The sequence below is a fragment of the Cupressus sempervirens genome, chromosome 4 (assembly GCF_028749045.1).
Source record: "Cupressus sempervirens isolate cs-2001-9-10 chromosome 4, ASM2874904v1, whole genome shotgun sequence".
In the NCBI taxonomy this organism is placed as follows: Eukaryota; Viridiplantae; Streptophyta; class Pinopsida; order Cupressales; family Cupressaceae; genus Cupressus; species Cupressus sempervirens.
In genome coordinates, this window is record NC_143121.1 from 536,765,658 (window position 1) to 536,787,859 (window position 22,202).

The 22,202-nt window shown below is 34.2% G+C and overlaps 1 pseudogene across 1 annotated transcript; it reads right to left on the bottom strand.

Annotated features, from left to right (window-relative positions):
- Positions 1-598: 598 nt before the first annotated feature.
- LOC149562302 (peptidyl-prolyl cis-trans isomerase FKBP42-like) lies at positions 599-21,481 on the bottom strand (annotated as a pseudogene). Its single transcript, XR_016364257.1, has 7 exons — positions 21,401-21,481; positions 3,699-3,819; positions 3,053-3,237; positions 2,508-2,610; positions 2,246-2,398; positions 1,805-2,059; positions 599-688 (listed from the first exon to the last, which is right to left on the bottom strand). The product of XR_016364257.1 is annotated as a peptidyl-prolyl cis-trans isomerase FKBP42-like (transcript).
- Positions 21,482-22,202: the final 721 nt, after the last annotated feature.

Genomic DNA, 22,202 nt, shown 5'->3' on the forward strand with positions numbered 1-22,202 from the left:
TAACCTTCTAGATGGATGGATTTGTTAGAAATAATAGTCCACCAAGATAACTGGTTGGGGGGGGGGGGTGAATCAGTTATCCAATTAAAACATTTATCAACCTTAATTAATCTTAACCATTCAATCAAAGTAAACAACCATAACAAGATGCACCACTAGTAAATTTGGACTCAATTTTCGACGAATTTTGGTCAAAATTTCGATGCAGGTTGGTCGAAATTTTGACCATGCAGTTTGTGGTAACGTTTCTTGTCAAAATTTCAACCAACCTACATGTTGGTCGAAATTTCAACCAATACATTCGTCAAAATTTTTTAGTTTTTGCTAGCTCTTTTGTCATTGTTAGTCGAAATTTCCACCAATGTTTGATCGAATATTTTTAGAATTGGTGGAAATTTCGACCAATTCTTGGTAGAAAACTATCAAGGATTGGTCAAAATTTCCACCCATGTTTAGTCGAATTTTTTTTATAATTGCTGGAAATTTCGACCAAGTCTTAGTAGAAAACTATCAAGAATTGGTTGAAATTTCCACCAATGTTTGGTTGAAATTTTTGTATAGTTGGTGGAAATTTCGACCAAGTCTTGGTAGAAAAGTATCAAGAATTGGTCGAAATTTCCACCAATGTTTGGTCGAATTTTTTAATATAATTGGCAAAAATTTTGACCAATTCTTGGTAGAGAACTATTAAGAATTGGTCGAAATTTCCACCAATGTTTGGTTGAAATTTTTTTCCATGCTGTATCAAGCAATTGTTTCTTATCCAAGCCATTTAATTTGCAACCTTTTAAATCTCTGCAAAGATAAAGTTGGAGCAGGAGAATTTTTCTTCTCAAAGGTGTCCTCTGATTGTAAAGCGTCCATTCCATCATCTGTTGAACCTCTGATTGTAAAGTGTCCATTCCATTATCCGCTTCAACAGATAATGGAATGGATGCTTTACAATCAGAGGACACCTTTGAGAAGAAAAAGACACTTTATCTTTGCAGAGATTTAAAAGGTTGCAAATTAAATGGCTTGGATAAGAAACAATTGCTTGATACAACATGGAACAAAGAAGAACATAAACATATAACATCGACATGTATTCTTTGAAATGAAAGCATCCAAGAATGTAAGCAAAAGCATAACTATTGAAGTGTAACGTGCCTCATTATGCACTCTTGATATTGCCAAAGTTGACAGAAATTTTTTCAATTGTGAATAATGATATATTATATAATCAAAGTAACAAAGGAATTTCATATTCATGACAGTTGGTTTTCAAAGTACAGTATAGTTCAATACACAAGTTGAAGAAGAAAAGTATCCTAAACTGAACACCACTATATGAAAATTATGCATTTTATCCCACAAGAACTTCAGCACTAGAACAACTACTTTTCAAGTTTACTAAAATTGAATAGGGCATAACATTTATATAGAAAAGAGATAACAAAATTTCATTAAAATAGTTATAAGAAAAATTTCTTTTTCACTGTTCTATGAAATTCTGCCTTCAGTGGTATAAAGTTTAAGCGTACCAACATTAAGACAATATAAATTAGTTTGTAACCGGAAGAACATTGCTTACAGTATGCTAAAATCATCAAGGTAATTACATTAATCAGCACCAAATGATAGAAATTGAGCAGGAACCTGATGATAATGATGCCATTCTTGCAGCAGCAAAAGATATAAGCTATAAAAACTCAACACCACAAAAAATGGAATACATATTCAGTATCTAAAATACCAAGAGTAATTTGAATTACACATATGTGGCATTCCAATTCATTCATATATACAATCATTTCCATTTGGCATACCAGTTCTATCTCTTAGGCTTTGGCTCTGGCCTTGGGCCAAACAGGCCCTTATAGAGCTCCTTCTGTTTCATATACATCTCCTTGTCATGTTGTGCAAGGAGATGCAGCTCTCGTACCACTAACTTATCTTCAGGAGAAAGTTTCTTAACCTTTTGGAAATCCTCTCTTGCATCATCTGTCTGCCCAAGAGCAGATTTTGCCTTCCCACGTCTGAATAAAGCCTTCACATTGTTCTCATCTTCAACTAACACCTATAGATAAGGAAATTGAACATCAAATAGTTGAGACACATTTACTGATCTCTTCTACATATAGAGGTAAAAGGAGATCCACACTTTCAATTTATGGAATCCTTGGCCTCAAATTAGATTGGGTACAAAAGTATCACAAGTTTTATAAAAACAAAATGACTCGATACACCATTGCACAATGCATACCATGTTACACTGGCCAATGACATCTTCATAACGGTTCAGTTTCAACAAACATGCAGCCATGTTGAGATGGGATGGATTCTTAACAACACTTGCCATGTCCTTATATTTTCCAAATAACCGGAACATAAAATCATCTCCCATGTACGCCAGGGCCTGCACAAAACCACATCTTGGAAAAGTTTGCTAGGTAGGCAAACTACCTGAACCTAGGTAATTTGGAATATAGTAAATAGAAGAATCAACAAAGGAACAGATATGTCACCATTTCATATTGCTGCATCGCCTCTGCTAGTTTTCCCTCTTTAAAAAATGCATTACCCTCTATACGTCTCATATCAGTTGCTTCAATCCATCCGTGCCTTACCCTAACAAATTTATAATAAATGAAAAGAAAATTATAATTTATGAATTGCAATGTAACTACACAAGACAATTGGTTTTGCAACTGTAGGCTGCCAAGATTGCTGGAATAAGTATCCAGTCTGATTTGCATTTGTTGAAGGGGAAGACTAGCAGGAATTCGACCTAGGTCTATTGTGCAGCAAGCACTCAAAATTAACACTAGACAGAGCCTGTCTGTCATATTACTGAAAGACATTAAGATTTAAGAATGATACAAAATAAAATTAGCATTGACATATAACTGCATCCTTCACCTTTTTATGTCCCTAATACTAGCCATTCCAAAGGAAATTGGTTCACAAAATGTGTAGCATTTAATATTTAAGCCTCTGTTACTCTTACACATTTAGTGCCTACATATATAGCTTGACCAATTAGTGTGAAGAAGAGAAGAATTAGACTTACCTTCTTTGCTTCCTGAAAACCAATAAGCTCAACCTCATATATGAGATCAGCCTTAGGAGGAACATTTGGAAAAGAAAAGTTGCCTTCTTCCCCATATCCCAGTTGCCATCCCGCATGAAGCAATGCACGTTCACCAACTTGCATGCTTGCTACACCAATTGCCAAGCCACTTAAGACCTTTTTCTCTGCAGGAATAGTAAAAGTTACGTCAAACTTAAACCATGTTCATATATAGATACATTATGAATAAGAAACTGATTACATTCTAGACCATATAAGAGTTCATCAATCTTGTAATAGAAACATTTGTTTTAATATAGCATATCAATAAGAACTACCCAAACAATTCCAACCACAAATTCTGACAATAAATTATTCCTAGAGCTGTTTTTCATTTTAAAGAGTACAAGATTTCAACTAGCGATAGAATACACCATTCTTTTAAAAAAAAATGCCACGCTTGTAATTTTTATTGATAATTTGAGGATTATAATGGGGCCCCAACCCATTAAAGCTATTAAAAAACTATATGAACTGCAAGAGCCAGATAAATCTGGACACCTGTAAGCCTCTGATGAATAATTGCAGACCAAAAAAAAAACTCATGTACTAAAACGAGCAGGGTCTAAACTGCCTAATAACTGACCCCGCAAATGGACAAAAAATGGCATTATACCAAAATCCACCATTCTCAAGCTGGCATGCAAACAGACGTGTTTATATTGTGGAAACAGGGACCTAGCCATATCTGCAATAAGCTGACAGCCCTGAGATTTGCCCAGTGAACACATATTTCACACAGCACCCAATTTTCTCCCCTACTCCCTTACCATCAGAATCAGTAGCAACCTGAACACTAGGCTCTTTAAAAGAGTTTTTTTAAAGCGCAAATCAAACCATCTTTTGAAATAACAGGAAGAATTAACAAAATTGGAAATTTCCAACACTTATTATAGAGAATTACCAGCAGTCCATCTACATCCATTGCAAGACCTCAACCCAAAAAAACTAGTTCTATTTCAGAATAAACCAGTTAAATTTCCCTGCACAAGGTTATGAGTTCCCCCACCAAGCTTTTAGCTGGTTACTCTGCCATGCTTGTACAATCTTCATTTGAACTATCAAATAAAATAATTAATTTGCTGTTCCCATACTACCTTCATTTGAACTATCATATAAAATAATATTTTCTATAGAAAGGAAAACTACTTTTAAGACCCACTCTTGACAGCCAGACGATGAATGCAAGCATTAAGTTTATCCTTGAAATTAACAAAAATGAAAGCACTAGTTTTGAGAATATCCATACTCTCACTACCATCCTACCCTTGTATTACTATAAGCTTAATAATCTTATAGGCATCAACATCAAGAATCATAATTGTATTTTGGAGCCTGTCAATCTGAAACATCTCCACAGATGGGAGAATCCCAAGATGAAGAGCCATGTTCCATCATTTCTAAGAGAGCCAAAGCTTGAGAGCACACCACAAATATCTCAACAAAACATACCCTGCAAAGCACAACACGACAGAGGAAAAACTTATCTTCCACCATAGATATCCCATCTACACATGCCAACCGGGAGGAGCACATATCATGCACTGCAATTGTTGGCACATCTTAGATAGAGCCATGTGGGACAAAGTCAACCTTAATAATGATGATCCATACATTTACATGATACACTCCTTGAGCTCAGGCAAAATGCATTGGGAAAGGTAATGTGAATGAGAATAAAAAGAGGAAACAGCAGGGCATTCAATATGTTGCTGGCCCCTGCAAAAGTTTTAAAAACCACACCTCAGGAACAAGCTTATGTGCATGCACAATTCAGTAATTTCAAAATTTATAATACGTGGACATTATAACAAAGTTGAAACAGTAGTCTGATGAAAGAGTAATATGCAATGTTTCAGAAATTAAGAAGGCTGAAGTGACTGTTATAATACCCCAATGAAGTTTCATTCAGCTAAATGTATTGGTTTGGATCATTTTACATAGAAGACACAATAATATTTGGTATGGGCTAAATGTCTCATACGACTGCTACAATAGTTATGGAGCTTTTGTTCTCACATAAAACAGATGATCCCTTATCTTTCTTTCTATCAAATGCTGAGGACTCTTTCTATTCTGTTTGAAATGTTTTCTTCATCACTTCTGTAGTAATAGTGAACTGTTTCAGTAATATGTTATTTTTGCATTAAATTTTCTGCCACATATGTACAAATAAGAAGCCATCTATTACTCGTGAGAACTGTAGACTTCCTGTCATTACTAACAGTATAAGAAACATGTTTCTCTAAGGCAAGAAAGATGTTTCTCTATAGTAAAGGAAAACAAGTATAATGGATGTGATCTAATATGTAAAGGGTTATATCTTCTAAAATCAATTATAATTTTGTAAAAATACATTCACATTTTGCACAAAATAAAGGGGATTTGTTCTAGCTTAATGGATATATATATACTCTTAAGTCATTAAGTGCTATATGAGCAGTTCACAAGGGAGATTTTTATCAAGAGGATGGTCAAAATTATTTAGGAAATTATGCCTATCATAAATGGGTACTTAGTTCATAATGATGTCATGTTTGTTTTTCTATCTTCTAGTTGAACAAGATCAACATAGAGAAGAAATAGCAAGCTCAAGGTGGGGAGACTTCCATTTGTCAAGCTAGCCTAGTATAATTAAGTATTAAGAAGTTTAATAATATATACATATTAATATTAGGATTGTCTACTGATGGTATCTAAAATGGGAAAAACCTTATGAGTTATATTTAGAGTTATAGCTATAGCTACATTTGTGCACAATCCCATAGTAGAGGTGCCTTTGTTGCAAAAAGAGTGTGGCACATAACTAATCATACAAGAAACACTAACCCAATGCTTAATGAGGGTCTATAAATGGGAAACATCTAGAAAAATAGAAATCTGTTGCATGAGATCAGTATCCTAAACAAGCCTCTTAAAATGCTTCCTTGTTCTCTCAGGACTCTGATGCTGGGTACCCCGTCTGACCTATTACAAAAAGCCAATTAACAGTTAAAGAATTCTCATAACACTGCTTATTCTTTTTAGTCGTTGTGTTAATGAAGTGAATATAATTCTCATATCACTAGTGCTCTAACGTCAAGAATGGATGCTGTGAAAGTCTCGACTCCTTGGCTTTGGAAGGAATTGAAGAACAATGGTCTGAGAAGGATTAGAGAATTCCATCACTCTGCAAATATCTAAGAACACACTGCAGATTGAAAAGCTCATGGTATAGGTAGGGAAATTCATGTATATTCTAATCTAGCAAAGGCTTCCAAAGATAAAATTAATGAAAAAGAGGGTCCTGGAAAAGAGGCTCTATCACAAATCCCAAAAATGAGGACAAAATATACCTCCAATCAAAGACATATCTGAAGAGAAATTCTGATACAGGTAGGCTAGATAAGAGAACTTGATAAAATGTGACATAAATTCCTATAACAGTAATCAGCATCAAATACTAAAGAGCCCAACTTTCCTTAAAAATAGGCTGTGGAAAAGGCCAATACTGCTCATAGTCAGATATTATCAACATAGCAGTAAAATCATAATCATAGTTTTGCTTAGTGGGTGAAGGCATTTTTAGTCGAATTGGAAGTGTGGGTCTGTCATTTGCTATTTATTGCAATGAAAAGCAATTGGTCGAGGAGTTGAATGTCAAGTATTTATTTTCAACCATTTGACTTTTAGAGAAGGATTAGAAGGGAAAATCCCAAGGAACCTTCCCTAGACCCATCACTATTGACATGACTGTAATTAATGCAACAGTGAATGAGGATGATACATATATTTGACAAAGCCATACAACTCAAGGGCCCAGTTGATATTCATGGGGCCGTGTTGTTGCTATGGCGTAGGGGGGTAGCATAGGCATCCATGCCATGTCTAAGGAATTAGCTGGGTGGCCATTGCCAAGATATGGCATCAAGGTAGAGGTAAATGCTCCCATACTCTTCTCCAAATGTGTCACTTCCAGAAGTTGTTAAGTGTCATCATTAATGTCAACATGTTGTGTGCATTAATGTAAACTTTGGTGTAGTGAAGCATGAACAGTCCATAAATACTAATTGGTAAAGCATGAAAAGTGTGGAGGTATGAAGAGCCTGTGATATGGAGTGGAAAAGTATGACGAGTGTAATATGTACAAAGGAGTATCTGAAGTTTGATATGTGCAATAGAGTATCTAAAATTCAATATGCAGGAATTCAATAAAGCATGAGAAATACTAAGAGATGAATATGCAAGAATCTTTGAACCTTGAAGTGAGAAAATGTATTTGAAGTGTTCTATTGTATACAAGCCTGATTTCTCCGATGTATGGTGGTAATATGCAAGAAATATGGTAGTGCATCCAAAATATTGAATATGCAAAAAGTGGCAGAAAAGATGACTTATTGGGATGAGAAGATGAGAGGTAGATGGATTTGGGTTTTGCGATTCTTTGTTATTTTAGTTTGAGCTTCACTTGGTTTCAAGAATACTATAATATTCTCTACTTAACAAGGCCAACCACATGAAGGTGGAAGCTCATTTGGCTTCACCCCCCTCCCCCTAACATCAATCTAAATTACCCATTATCATATAATTACATACTTCATTCATTCATTCGTCCATTTATGAACTATAACATTCAATCAGTAAAATCACATAACATTCATTAATATGATATAAAACTCATTAATACACAATACTAATCAAGACTTCATTAACACATAACAATATTCATTAACATAAAATAAAAATCAATATTAATATACAACATTCATAGATAATTACTTAAAACAAAGTTCTTTCATTATCTTTTATTGTTGCCATCAAATGTAGTGGTTTGTTTGAAATTGCATCAGTGGGAACATGCTTGCCTAAGGATGATGGTGTCAGCAATGGAACCTTATTGTTAGCTTGGAAGGCTATGTGTTAGATCTACCAATCTACTCATTATGGAGATTTTTTGCTATATTATCAATGACCTTCCATAGGAGATTACTTTTCGGACCTGGAGGTGTTCATCATGTTCTTGGACTTGCTGGAGCACAAATGCACATAATGACTGTCCAAACCAGGTCTTAATATCACTTATTTAAAAAGATTACTCATTTTCTGCAAGTAAATATTTTTTTTTCTGATAGAATGTAAATAATTGGTATACCAAGAATATTCAAAGGGCAGAAGCAGTTTGTTTTGTTCATCGAATTCTTGATGACAAGCTTAAAAAGTTTTTCATTAGATGTCTCTCCAAATTTTCTTCTACTTATAACTTCTTAAATTATTGTTATTATAACTTAACCACTACAAATGTTCCCAACACCACAGGAGATCAGGCTACACTAATATGTACTTTGTACTATCTAATTGTGTATTTCATATCTCGACAGAATGGTTGTTATCCCACTTTAATTCGCTGTCTTCATTTCAGATTTGTCTTCATGAAGTAGATCAGAACAAGGTATTTCCTTTGAAGTCTAAGGTTCAAAAACAGGTCTACATTAGGGGCTCCTGCTCCTTTCTCTGGATGCTAGATTTAGGGAGAATGGTGTCGTAAGTAATAGATCCATGAGCACTTGAAGGTGCTCTTCTAGCATAACTTCTCTTATGGGTTTTTCTTTGAAAATTATTCAAGCTTTTCCTTCTATTGGCCTAACCATTGCACCTTGTTGAGGTGCAATGCTAGTATAATATTTAATAATAATTTTTTTACAATAGCTTTATAATTTATTAAAAAAATACACTGTTTAAAATGTGATTATTGAAGTGCTTTAACTAGAGATTGGCAAGATAAACTTATAGATTTGTACATATGGCATGTAGATCATTCATAATAATATTATAAATTACATTATAATAATTTTGTTTAAAAAATTCAAATTTTCAAATTTTTATGGTAAAAAGTTTGTTTACCAGCGCTTCCCATTAGTAGACAATATTTGCCTATACAGGCAATTAAAAAATAGCATTTCTGCCTCATCAAAGTACTTAATAGATATATTACTACTAAACAAAATGTTTGGATCTTATATTAAGGGGCGAACGATAGCTTTAAACAAATGGAAGTCCTAGTCAAACTGAAATGAGATTTTGAAAAGTGATTTTGGTTTGTGCCAACACATTCAGATAGATGCAATGCTACCTTTCAAAAAATTATCAGATAACAATGATATTTCAAAATGACTAATTGGGCATTCGTTGTCCGCCTAGTTCTATGAATAATTTATACGATCAGTGATTGTTAACATTCAGCAACTTACAAAAAATGTTCATCAAATGGCATTAAATTACAGCCCGAGGGTAGATGAAGTTCACAGGTTGTAACAAATTATTACCATTCTACCTTGATAAAGTATTTCGCCTTTCATTTGGTAGGCATTTACATCAACCATAGATGCCACAGTTTCTTGAGATCATAGTCAGACTGCTTCTTGCCCCAGATACTTTTATTACAAAAAGGAATTGAGATGCACAAACTGAAGCAACCAAAATTTAATTAACAGGAAGCAACACCATGTGCCAAAATAAAGAAACAATAGGAAAGATGAAGACTGTCTACAATAGCAAAAATTATTGCCTTAATTAACAATAATTATACCATGAATCAAAAGTCACAAGCTTCACTTCCATTGACACTATATAGGAACATGTAAAGATATTTGTTGACGAATTTGCACCATGGGCTAGACATCAATGTTCAGTGAGCTTCTATGATGTAGTCTTTGATGTAATCATGGATATAATATGTATTTCAAGCCTGTAGGGATCTTCTAAGGTGGTGGTCCTTAGCTACCTCACCACAATAACCATAAGATAACAATGCTACACAAGTCAAGTACTTGAGAAACCTAAAGGTAGAAGTCTTAATACTTAAGACCTTGTAAAACTCTTAAACTAAAGACCTCTCTATGGTCAAAAACAGGGGCACAGCTTGTGGGTGTCGAAATTTGACCTCCCTATAATAATGTATCCAAACCTATCAATTCAAATATAATAATGTATCCAAAGCTATCAATTCAAACAAGCGCTGCCATTTTTTGAGCGTAAGTCTCTTTTCCATAGACCCCAACTTCATCACTCTATTAAACACCTGTATATTGAGGTAATCTTTTAGGTAGCAGCACACTCAACAATCAACCAGAATATACTAGATTCCTGTTGTAGGAAGAATATTTTCTCACTAAACCATCTATACTTTTAAAATTTTCATCCACAAAATTTTGATCAAGCTTGGGAAGTAACACACCCCTGCCAATCCACTTAAGATTCAAAACCCCCAAGTATTTCTAGGTATGAAATAAATGGGTCTTTAGACTAATAATCATGTTTAACCAAAAATCTTCATGAAATAGGAAAACTTATCAATTATAATTGCTATAAATCTAATAGAAGAGTTTTCAAGAAATTCTATTCACGTAAATAAGAAAACTAAAAGCCTAACTTAAACTTCGACATAACTGAAAGGCTACAGAACAATTTTGCTTAAAAAATGCTACAGAGCTTGTGCAACAGTTATTGTGCCCGAGTTGTAGAAAAGTCAAAAGTGTGCTCTGTGGAATGCTGATTTGTTGCCAGAAAGTTACGATGGCATCCCATCTTAGATCCATTGAGTTTTGTCTTCATTGAAATTGCATTCTAAAACACATGCAGAAGAGATTAATTTTGAGTTTACTTTCACTGTATAACATTCTCAATGTGATTTTACATTGATTTTAATTAAGAAATGCTCTAACATATAAATTGAGATCGCATCTAGGTGATAACAAGTGCAAAAATTACTTCTAAAAGCATGTTATTTTGCTACTGTCTATCTCAAAGATGAAAAGAACATTTTAAGGTAAAAGTTATGTGTGCTTGCAGGCTTTATCTTATCTGAATGAAGAAAGCTCAAGATAAGTGCACCTATGAGCTTCTTAATACCATAGTCAACTTTAAAGACCAAATTTTGTGTTCATTGAGGTTGGCCTTTGAGATTATCTGTTGGATATTAAGGGTAATTTTGCCTCATAAGAAAAACTCATTGCTTCCACAATTCTATCAAAGATAAGTGCACCTAAAAGCTTTTTATTACTATAGTCCACTTTAAATACCAAATTTTATGTTCATAATGGTTGGCGTTTGAGACGATCTCTTGGATACCAAGGGTGTCAAAGAGTTAGCCTCAAGTTTAGGCAGGCTATGTATGCAATTTTGTATCATAAGAAAAATTTATTGCTTCCACAAGTCTATCAAAAGATAAGATCATTTACCATCAAAATCAGAGACCAAAAACTTTGTTTTAGATTCCTGTCAACTCTGTTGCCTTCATTCTTTGTGCTTTCACAGTTTTACACATACATATCTTTAGTTAATTTGAACAAGCCCTAAGGAAAGCTCTTGAAAGTTGAAACCATTAATGGCTGGAAGTAATTATCTAATGACATTTTATAGAGACATATGTTGGAACTACATTGCATTTGCACTAAATGGCATTTTCAAGAGAGGCAATAGTTGGTGAATAGAAAACAAGTCATTATTACTCACACCACAAAATGAAACATTTAGGCCTGTGGAATATATCTTACTTTCATGTGCAATGATAAGGTGGCTTGAGAACATGTCCTTGTCCCCACCATTAATTTATCCTACAGCATCACATTAGTCTGTTCCTTCAACTTTTTTGATGATATGGAAGCCTGGAGGAAAACGTTTCTTCAAAAGGGGGTTGTAATTTGGAAAATTAAATATGACAAATAACATTCAATGGCACTTTCTGTTAATTATGTTAGTTTTTTGCAGTGTAGTATGGGAGTTATGCTTGACTTTTCAAAGAGATCAGTTATCCTACCAGAGTTGGGGTGATGAGTAAAGTAGCATTTTGACTTTAATAGCATTTTCTATTCAGGGAATGGAGTCAGATTTTAACTATTGTGGAATTTGAGAGATGTTTGGCTGTAAAAAGGGTCTCCCTTTTTTCTGTTAGTTTTCTGCACTGGTGTTCTGTAGCTGATTTAAGAAAAAAATCCCTTGAACTTGAAACCAGAGGATGAAACCCTTTGGCTCCCTTTGGTAGTCTCATCAAGAGCTGCAATTGTGCTTAAGCTATTATCTTTCTTCATTCTTGTTGGACTGCCACAGATGTATGCAGGACACAATTGTTGGGAATATTAGAGCATTCCCATCTCTTTAGGGACGTAATAGCTATTTGTTAGTTTGTTTTAAAGTTTTTTAGGACTTGTGAACATTTATTATGATTTGTTAGGAATCATTTTTAGACTAGAATGGGAGAGGCTATTGGAACTCTTCTATAACTAGGAGATGAATCTACCATGAAAAGGTAATGAATATGATTGAACAATGTAAAGAAAAGAAGCCTCTTATTCTGTGTGAAGAATATTCTTGCTTCTATATGCTCTTCCCAAATTCTGAAATTAATTACATGGTATTAGAGTGGATAAGGGGATAGATTTTTTTTTTCATTCACTAGGATCAGGAAAAGTTTGATCTGCCAACCACATCACAGCTATTAGACACGGAATTTCCATATGATGAAGGATTCATAGTCACCTTTATGACTGGTTAAAATCAAAATGTTGGTGGCTTGAACATGAGATTTGTTGGTCCAGTAATCTATCCTTGGTAGTGTCCTTAAATCCATCTTCACTAGGCTCTATTAGTGGTTTCGGAACATAACCGAGTATTTTCGATATGGTGCTACTGTTTTCAAAGGGCTAAGTACTTGCTGAACAGGAAGCTCAAGCTAGAAGCATTGATTGCATTTGAAGACATTGGAGAATGTGACATTGGTGAAGGTGGTGATGATGTTGAATGTATTGATCGATGGCTGTGCCTTAGCAGAAAATTTCCTTGTTGTCGTCTCTCTATTTTTCCCAACTTGGACCTTAGTGCCTCGGCAAATGCCCAATGTTCTCAAACTGGAGACTCTAGTAGATCCCCCTTTCTTTGCAAATGTGGTAATGTTTAGGTGACAATGCTTCTTGGAAAGAAAATATGTCATTATTGTATTGATGAAAAGTTTTGGATGGTTTGATTGTCAAGTATCATACTATAAAGTTAAGAGACAACATTCTTATCAAACTAAATGTGGTATAGGTTTTAAAGTCATAAATCATGGAATGAGTGTCTAAAAGATGTTAATGCATAGTGAGTAGAAATAGATCTTGAAGACCTTAGAAGGTAAAATACAAAACAATTAAAGGCTGCAAGACTCTCACAATGAGGATAGTCACGTATTATCTTTTATTGTTGCCATCAAATATAGTGCTTTAAAATGATGGAACATTAATAAGTAATCCTAAAAGAAAGATATTGCTATTGAAATTAAGAGCAGTGGACTGGGATATGCAAGACAAAGTAGAGGTATCCATCAGAGTAATCATGGAGGACACCATTATGAGGACATGAAAAAATAGAGGTCTATTATGTAATAGAAAAAGATGCACTAAGAAGACCGAGGTCTCAAATCTTTCCATGAGCTCAAAGGGAATTGTCATGATGTGACAGACCTATGAGGTCCTTCTAATAGTATTGAAGACGTGGATGGTGAGCATGCAAAGGTTGTAAAAGGGATTGATAAATAACAATGATGAACAAATGATAACTACACTATTATGATAGTGTTGAAGGTATGTTAACAATATGAATTAACTTTAATCCAAATCAACGATGTAGTAGCATGTAAAGGACAATGGTCAGTGAACAATGGTTTCCTGATATATATCTATATCAATTTGTTTTGTTGTGTCGGTTATGTCTGCTGCAGCAAATGCTCTGAGACGTCTGGACTTGAAACCCTCTCTCATGAAGGCCAGATGAATATGGTTTATGTGACATCTATTCCACTTGGATATGGTAAGCAATAGGCATTAATCTTATGCTCTCAACAAGATTCTAATTGCTACATCATAGTTTTGTGATTGTTGGTTACCTTCAATCATTTTGTTTGTATTTATGTTCTTCTATGGCTTATTGTGCAGGACAAATCATGACTGTGGGACTGTACTTTAAGAGTAATTATTAGGTAGTTTGTGTCATAGAAATAAAATGGGACAATCTTTTTGTTGTTTGTTAACTATTATACTTTTCAAAGTACTTATAAGTCTTGTATTTTATTACAGAGGACTTGAGAGGACTTGTGTTCTTGAATAAGATCACAATTTCAAATCTCATTAAGTGACTTTCCTAATACAAACTATTTGTAGATCCAAATTTACATCTCTTTACTGGCCTAATAAGGGTGACACTCATGGTCTTATATCTTTGTTTGGCCTTTTCCAAAGATTAATGATAGTGCAAAGAATATACTAAACAAAATAAACACTACAAACTAACTACAAGCTATGAGCTAATCAGATTGCAGGGACCAAGATACATTTTTATGTGATATGCAGTGCTCTTGATGTGCAATTTAAAAGAAGGTTACTTTATACATGGATATTGCTGTTACTGTAGACTACGATGAAAGTGTATTTCATAGAATGAACAACTTGTCTTATTCCTTGTCATGGAAGTGTTCTGAACAAAAATGTGCGTAATTTTCTGTCAATATGAATGTTGGCTGAAGAGATGGGAAGGAGATAATTGTATATTTGCAACTAAGACACCAATTTTGAAGGATCTACTGGACTTATTGAAAGAGTGTGCATTTGCCAAAAAAATGCAGGTGCACATATGTTAAATTCATATTGGAAAGGTTAGGATTTTATTTGTGATCCTGACAACAGTTTAAACAATGGAGTTCAAGAGATTGGACTACTCATTCTCTAAGTAGTATGCACTAAGGCACCAATTGTGAAGGGGTCGGTTGGATTTATTGGAAGAGTGTGCATTTGCAAGAATAATGCAGGTGCACATATGTTAAATTCACATTGGAATGGTTAGGATTTTATTTTTGATCCTGATAGTAGTTTTTAACAATGGAGTTTAAGAGATTGGACTACTCATTCTCTATTTAGTATGCACTATTCTCAAGAACTGGTCAAGTTATTTATCAAGGAAGCTTATTGTTACCAATTTAACATGCCTCTTAAATTGCTATGTTTTACGCTAAACTGAATATGTTTTATCTGCTGACTAAGTGTGTTTAGTTGATGAGAATACACAGTGGAGAATGAAAAGAACGTAGAATGCAAAGTACAGGAATCATAAACAAGAGAATTGATCACTTTTTTCGGAATACAAGTACCAAAATAGTATTTTTTTTTTCAAAAATGTTTTACAAATTGTTGATGTTTACACAGTACTTGAATACAATGCATTCAGATATTACAAAACGCTCTCAGCTCCTAACATAAATATCTGAATTAAACACATTGGACAAACAGAAAAGTACTGAAAAGAGAGATAAGAGGAAAGGCATCCATTGCTTGAATGGAAGGTTTGTCACTCTGAGTGCTGAAGGGCTGATCCCGCATCTCCATTTGGGAGTAAACTTGCAAAAAATGAATGAAGAAATGGGTCAGTTCATATGAACTGAGCAATGGAAAACTTTCCTATCATCTATACTCTGCTATTCCTACGTGGTTATTCAGATAACTATGTTAAAAAGGCAAGAAGGAAAGAAAAATCCAAAGAAGATAAAACTTTTTTTTCCCAATGAGTGTGTTCCATGTGCAGATATAGGTATGAAGACTTGAGGCAATTAAAGGATCATGCGTAAGTTACATGCATGAAGCTTTTTGGCTGAGTTTGTTCGGGCAAAGACAGAAAATATCGGGGAGACTGTTGAGGGGGCATACATAAGTTTTAGGTATGGGACCTTCCGGTTAAACCAATATAGCTGATTGAAGACATTGAGGAGATCGTTGAAAGGACATGCATAAGTTACAAGCATGAAACTTTCTGGTCAAATCAAGGAGGGGCGAAGACCAAAGATTTGAGGAGATCATTGAAGGGACACGCATACACTACAAGTGTGAAATTTTTTGGTTGAATCATGTAGCTGCAAAGTGTCATGCCCTAATTTTATAACGCAAATCACAACACATTTTTTATTTTTTATTTTTAAGGATACATTAATGTTTATTATTTAGTTGAGTGACTTGGTGTACAATATGAAAGGGTTTACACTCCTTTCAGGTTGCGGTTATACTTGAATGTTACTCTGTATAACTAAATGTGTAGGTTGCATTCTAAGATTATAGATTACATTGAAGATTCAGAATTTGCTTGACTGTTCTAAATTTGTCAATTAGATGAGAAGATACATTATCCATACTTTAACTTGGAGTTGGTCAAAGATTACTCTACTCGGGGTCTAGATTACAAGCCTTTAACCTACGTTAAGATGTTATGATCTCAAGCCCTTAATCTTTTGCACTCAACTGAGACTCTCTGATGTGCAAGTGAGATTCAAATTATGTTAATATAATGGTGATAGTACTAGGGATTGCAACAAGAAGATGAATTATTAATCAATTTATTTCCATTAATATTGGGGTTATCATTATATTAATTATTATTATTATTACTGTTATTATTTACTATTATTATGGTTATATCTTCAATACACCTATACCTTCTATTCTTACTATACATCTTTCATTTAAATGCTAACACTTCTATTATTTAATATTAAATTATAGCTACTATACTTGAAATTATTGTGCAAATAATAATTAGATCAAATTATTGTCTAATCCCATACATCCTTACACCCAACTCATATTATCATCAATTATGGCTAATAATAATAACAATGACCATACAATTATTTATCAAACATATTTAAAGTTAAATGTCCTATTTGTACTATCCTATCTATACTACCCTCAACAAAATAATCACTAAATAATATAACATATATCTATACCTATTACATTCCCAGTTATCTATAATCAAAGTTTACTTAAATCAAACTATTTTAAAAATAATATACACATTTATATTACCCTTAAAATAATTTCATATCTATGATCAACTTGTAATCTAATAAGATAAACCCACTGTACACACCCTCTATATATATATATCACCTCAACTTTTAAAACTTCCACCCTTACACTAAATTTCTAATTCTCCCCTTCAACCCCAAATTACCCCTTCACCTATAACTATACATCAACACAACATAATAAATTAAAACAACAAACAAAAAAACACTTGATGACATGCGCTTAAATTACCCTAGACTATTCCCTACCTATCCTAGACCTAGCTGCCAGCCCTCCTTGCTCCACGTGAACAAGGACAAGGGGGCATGTGGAGGTGGGGCATCTTTCCATGGCAAGCAGCAGTTTTGAATTAAATGCACCCGCATAAAGGCTTTAGGCACCAAAGGGGAGAGGAGGTGTGGAGAGGGGGAGTGGTGGGGTCACCCTCCACTCCTTCCAAAGTTTTTTCTTTATTATATATATATATATATATATATATATATATATATATTAAAACAAATGTGACAAACACTTGGTCAGTGAGGTACCATTATTATGGGCTTATGACCAAATCAACTTAGCCGACTTCTTAGAATAAGAAGTTTGTTTTTTTGTTTGACATATTAATTTATTAATTATTGGTACAAAATCCTCTCATAATTTAAGAACATCATATCTCAAGTTGACATATTAATAATGGAAGGTAGTTGCAAAATTTATTTAATTCCAGCTTAATAGTCTTCCAAAATATTAATATTTTATTCAGGGTCTATTAATTTAATGATCTGGAATAGGAGGAGACATTATTTTGGTTTGCCCATACATTTTCTAGAACATGTAAATACATCTACAGGCCTTATATGAACTTAACTTATTGGTCTTATGTCTTACAATCTCCTCTATGGTAAGTCATAATTTGAGCCCTCTTAATCTGAGCTTAGTGTTACAAAATTCAGGCTCATTCTATGTAGTGAAGTCTACATTTTGAAGTATGACAATTGCCTTCAACTATCCTTGTAAATTGCAAGCTACCATGCAACAAACACAATATAATTCTCTACTTGTAACTTCATGAACTTTCATAATTGCCAATTTTAGTGTGTCGTGTTCATCAAGTCTATAAATTCTTTATCAATAGGCAACAAAATCTTCACTTGTTATGATACAAGGCAAGCACAATGCATCTAATTTATTTTAATGAAACTTGAGGAACTAAGGATAACAAGATGATAATATTCTATTCATGCTTCTGATGTATATCATGATTTAAGGATTTTTTTTTTTTTTTGTATACATTCTAATCATGGTAATGTAATGGCACCTTTAGACAATGAAATTCTTCCTTCATGCATCTCTCAAGACTTACATGCAATCCCAATATCCAGCAAGCAATAAGGTGGTGAAAACAACATGGTCAAGATACATAAAGGAAGGACCCTTCAAGCAAAGTGTTTTCACAATTTCTCTCCAAATGTCATATGCATGAGATCAATAACAACACTCCTACAATACAATGGAATTCACATAACATGATAGAATTGACCTCCATTACAATACAAAAACAATAGTATTCTCTTCTTTGATGCAGGAGTAAGACTTCCCAACCTCCAAATGCCCAAAGCCTCAAGCAAGAAACCTGCAAATAAAAGACAAATGTAGAACCATGGAGGCTCACCACCCAAGCTAGGCCTCAAGGAGGCCACCCCCGCGCTAGGGGAAACAAGGCTCAACCGGGATACATTCAGCAACATCACAATGACAAAACCCAATATGAAAAGCACAATTTAACAACACATTCACAATCCCCATCCAAGGCTTGCACAAGATTCACAGATAGAATCATAAACATTGGGTGAAGGTGGGCTTTCAATTAGGAGACTTGCCATAACATACCAAATCTGTAATAACAATTTTCATACCTGTTACCAAAATTTCACACATGCTGAATTTTACCTTAAGTAACATCACTGAAAACGTTGCAAAAGAAAGTATTCATTTTCTATTCATTTTATCATCTTACAATCATTTATGAAACCATGCGCAAAAGAGATACAAATGTTCATTGTATAGATCATCACTGATATGTACAGTGTTCATTTTTACAACATAAAATGGATTAATGTGCTGAATGGAGAAAGTCTCACACAAGCCGTGAGGATAAGTGATTAATTTTCTTTCATCAAGAAATACACTAACAGATAAATATATACATGAAAGAAATAGGAATAGAGATAACTAGTCATTGCCTATTGCTTTGACTAGTTATGGTTTCTTTTCCTGTCGCACTCGCCTAGCTCTGAGCTCCATGATTCCCAACAGCTGCAAAAAACATAAAAGCAACTGGTGTTAGATACCGAGGGATCTAAGCAATGACTACATATCTCTACAACTACATAATCTACCTGTCAATGCATCCCGTCATGAAAGAAAACAAGCAGTGATATTGGCATTTAGTGCTGAAAGAAATAAACCATTTTTTGAGTGTTACGAGCTCGTGCTCGAACCTCATAAGATATGCAACAGAATAGAAAAGATGAACAGACTAACAAATCTGCATTATGAAGTTATTATAAACATGTGCAACATGCAAATGGAATCCAAGTTCTGGATTTTGATTCAACAAAAGAAATATGGAAGCAAATATCAATCAAGACATGGTGCTAATGTGCGACTTGGTTATGTAACTACAACTATAAGTTAGAAAGACAAAAGTGTGATAAATAACAGAGGTACTGTAACTTGGTAATGCATGCATCTATGACCAAGTGTTTCTGGCTTAACTTTACGCCAATATGATAGTATGAATTTGAGGCTTAGGACTGTTGAAAACGCTGTAGCAATGTTAACTATAATATCTCACGTTGTGGACAGCAACTAGCAAGCAAATGACTGGTATTTTCCAATGCATGTGAGTGTGAAGCAACCTAAAACAACATGCTAGGGTTATCCATGGTGATGCAAGGTCGTGCCATAAGACATAAGAGGTTGTTGATATCACGAGTGTGCAATTATACTAGCAAAGAATAGCTAGATCAGACTTACTCAGTAATCAGCAAATGAAATGACTTTGAAAATATTAAATTTTTCCTAATTACAACAGCCATGGTTTCACTTGCAATATGTAATACAGTGCAAACAGTTAGTCATCAAATAGGAGGTTTGAATACAAACTTTAAGTTATCATTAAATGGAAGGATGCTATCGGATGTGCAAATTTCACAGTAAGAGAAAGAGATATCAAGTGAAGAATGTGCCAAATATCTTCTACAACAGCAAGGAGCCCAAGCACGGCAAGAAAAAGCGGGAAATCCACTTTGTTATGATTTTCTGAGGAAGAATATAAAAGCCACCAGTAAAGGAGGAAGACCATTTCAAAACTGGAGTTTCGGTTTCCAAGCAGAATTTATCAAGTTTGTTGTTAGTTTCAGCAGCATTATAAGTTTCAAAAAATCATTCCTTCCTTCAAGTAAAGGTCCCAGTAGAGATAAACGTGTTTCGTAGCAGCCAAATACAACCGGAATATCTATACAGCAGTATGAGGGTTTGATAAGCCATCAGAGAAAAGGAGAAAAATCTAAGTGTTCTCACAGTCACAGTAAGAACCACTACGGGTTTTGAAAAGTGGATTCAACTTAACACAATGAGAAGAATTTATGTGTTAGCAGCAGCTTTATCATCTTCCCACACTTGTTTGTTAACAACAACAGCACCAAGTAATGCAAAGTTTAAAGTACGGAGAGCTGAAAAGTGCAAAAGCTAGAACATACAATTCTTTTATGATGATTCAATCAGCAAGGGTCTAGGAATAAAATCCGAATCAACTTTTGCTATAAAAGGGATCACATAGCAACAGATCATAAGTCCACCTGGGTCGCATACAGCAAGTTCTAGCAGATAAGGTGAGTTCATATAATCAAAAGCAAGAATAAATATGGCACTCCAATCAGCATTGAACCCCAAAAATCCATAGTCCACAAGCAATCAAATTCGCAAGGATGAAGAAGAAGATGTATTTACATCATATGGCGGCTAGAATAAGAAGCCATCCGAATCTCACGTGTCCAAACACCAAGCAAAAGATCACATGAAGCATAATATGCATAGAAACAACTTCCAACAAAACCCATGGCGGATTCAGATAAAGAAAACTTGGCAATACAGCGGCACTAACATTATGCATTTGACCGTGAAATGCATGTAGATCATTGGGACAGCAATGAAATCCAAATACAAAAAAACCCAAAACGAGTTCTTTTGATAATATAACAGAGATAAGATCTCAATTATGGTGGCCAACATCTACAGTATATAGTGATAGGTAAGACATCAGATGCATCTTCTGAGAGCAGCAATGGCATATGTGGTAGCCACCGGCAAAGGAGAGAAACAAACTCGAATCCATAAAATGGGTGTCCCAACAAGCAAGCAGAGGGAGCCATGGTCGTTTTACCTTCCAAAACTCCAAAGGATGAGTGACAATAACAAATTCAGACTCAGCAAATACCCATGGCGAATTCAGGAAAGCAACCATTTCGGGTTCTCACCAAAAGCAACAGTCAAAATTCATTGCGAACCATGTGATATGGAAACAAATTAAAATCCAAAAAATAGCTATAGACCTCATTATCATTCACAGCGGCATCAGATAAATCTATATTCAGCAAGGTCAAGCTTCTTACCTCCTTGACTACACTGAAAGGTGCATAGTCACGGCAAGTAATGATGATTCAAATACTGAGCAAAGAATCCAGACATGGCGGCTCTTCAAGCCTGAAACCCTCATCCTCCGACCTTCCAGAGCTCCAAAACAGCAAAGTAAGAAATGATAAAATGAAAGCCTTCTACAGTCGAATAATATCTCCTGCCCTTTGTTATTTCGCATAACATTTGAAGTCCGGGATAAGGAGGAAGAGTTTTTATATTGTTTTCATTTCCCAATGGTCACAAGCTGTCGCCCAAGTCTTCCTTCCACTAAATCGACACCTTATTATATTTCTTCTTGCAAAAGTTTAATTCTTTTAGAAGGTTAAATATATATTTCCTTCATTAGTTTTTATAGTATAATTTATTCTTTTTGCTATTTTAATAAATATTAGCTATTTTATTGAAATATTAAGTAATTGATTCTTATTACTTAATATTTTGTATATAAAAAATAACTAATACTTATTAAAATAAGAAAGTGTAAATCATATTATAAAAAGTTATTAAATTATAAATATTAGATGCTTTATATTTTATTTTAAAATATA